The 2,039-nt window shown below is 41.3% G+C and overlaps 1 protein-coding gene across 1 annotated transcript in view; it reads right to left on the bottom strand.

Moving 5' to 3' along the window:
• LOC137277657 (protein FAM167B-like) overlaps positions 1-1,790 on the bottom strand; it is a 284,520-nt gene extending 282,730 nt beyond the window's left edge. The window contains exon 1 of the mRNA XM_067809502.1: positions 1,776-1,790. The gene's annotated coding sequence lies outside the window, so the exon portion shown is untranslated. The remainder of the gene's footprint in view (positions 1-1,775) is intronic.
• Positions 1,791-2,039: the final 249 nt, after the last annotated feature.

Genomic DNA, 2,039 nt, shown 5'->3' with positions numbered 1-2,039 from the left:
AGGACTGCTAATAAATAATTGACTCACCTCAATGCACAGCTGTCGGCCCTCGCTTCAGATGGGACAGTTTGGCATAGCACTATATAAATGACAGTATCAAACTCATGTAAGCTTCCATAGGCTTCAGTTAGTTTTACCCATTTACGAAATCTGGACATCTCCACATCTGGGTCTGGTCATAACGAGTGAAAGAAGTTGGGCAGTAGATGCTGAACTTTCCAAGTCCATGTCCGTTGGCAATGTCTGTTCTTTTACCATCATTTGTTTTGACCTGTGATCAAACTTTCTTTGCACATACATGTATCTCTTTACGGTAGACATACAGGTGTTTTGTCTTATGTGTCCACAGCGAACACAGCGAGTCTTCCTTGAATTGAAACTTCATTCATTTCAATTTAAACGTGATTAACGTATTATATGATGCAGAGCATGCAAAGATAAAGTAACTTCCTTCGTTTGTTATGCATTCCATAAACACAATTAAAGTTTGACTAACGTTTACAGTCTGCACTCAAATAAACACTAAAGGGAATACATGCGCCCATACCGTGAAGGTCCCGGAGTAGAATAGGCCTTCAGCAACCCATGCTTGCCATAAAAGACGACTATGCTTGTCGTAAGAGGATCGGGTGGTCAGGATCGCTGACTTGGTTGACACATGTCATCGGTACCCAATGAGATAGATGCTCATGTTGCTGGTCACTGGATTGTCTGGTCCAGACTCGATTATTTACAGACCGTTGCCATATAGCTGGAATATTGCTGTGTGTGGCGTAAAAATATACTCACTCACTCACTCTGGCATATATGTCATACATACAATACCATATCTTTGAAACATACACTCATCCTATGCTGCCGTATGCACAAGACCCTCTGCAAATTTGTTCAGTTCTTTATTAATAGAAGTGTAGGCCATCGACTCATAACTATATAGATAACAGTGTACATGGCAAAAATCATGTAACAAAACCGGTAACAGCGGTACTTCTGGCGACTTGCCTAACCCAGTTATCATCAAACTTGTGCGTTTGGAAGATAGGGTCCTTGTCACGAAAACGACCTATGCTATGTGGTAGTAACTGTCAAAGAACATGCTAGGCATTCGATAGGACTTCCCTCCCTGTTATGCTGAAGAAACTTCAAAGAAGTTTGGTACGGAAACCCACTGAATTACGGAAACGACGCACAGACCCACAAAGTGAAGTTCGAGAATAGAAGATATATGTCACTCTAATACAGAAAGGATGGTAACAACCCATGGAAAACGCTTATTGAAGACGTGGAGTCAGTAATGAGTTAACGTCACATGGGCAACATTTCAGCCATATCATGACGAGAACATACGTGATATTGATTTGAAATATTAAAAAGTTATAAAAAACGTTCATTGGAAAGTTAAAACTAATAGCACTATTTGGACAATACAATATAAAAAAAACAGCCTATAGATCGCCAACAACATATTGGTCCCATTAATGCATATTGCTAAATGAGAACTGAGACTGCTAAAAAAAAAAAACCTTCATAGTTCATGATTTGAAATAGACGTCCCTTGTGATGGAATACTCAACACAGTCAAACAAAAGATGCTTGACCGTGATTCTTTCATCACACGGGATACAAGACGGAGGATCCTCACTTTTCTGGCCAATTTTAAGAACATAATGTAAATGAAACGGGGAAAGTAATTCGCACTGCAACAGACTGCAGATTAGTGGTAAGTGACTAGGTTGGAAGATCGTCCCGTGGCCCTGGCACCCAGAGGTATGAACTGAAAGAAGGCAAGACAAAAACGGTCTGTTGTAGTAGTCGGTGGAGGAAGGGATCCTGGTGGCTGAGGGCAATAGGGGCCTGCAACCGTGTTCCTGTTGCTCACTACACCACTTTGGCCCTGAATTCACCAAGACGGGTGGTTGAATGGGCCAGTTCAACCAATCGGCTGGTCATGCCAAGCCCTGTGCTACATTTACGTGCTATTGTAAGAAAATTCGGAAATTACAACATGTTTAAAGATTTGGCGAATGTTTTGATCTCAG

This window comes from Haliotis asinina, chromosome 3, assembly GCF_037392515.1.
Source record: "Haliotis asinina isolate JCU_RB_2024 chromosome 3, JCU_Hal_asi_v2, whole genome shotgun sequence".
In the NCBI taxonomy this organism is placed as follows: Eukaryota; Metazoa; Mollusca; class Gastropoda; order Lepetellida; family Haliotidae; genus Haliotis; species Haliotis asinina.
The sequence above is the reverse complement of the archived record's forward strand: the minus strand, read 5'-3'. Positions and strand labels throughout refer to the sequence as shown.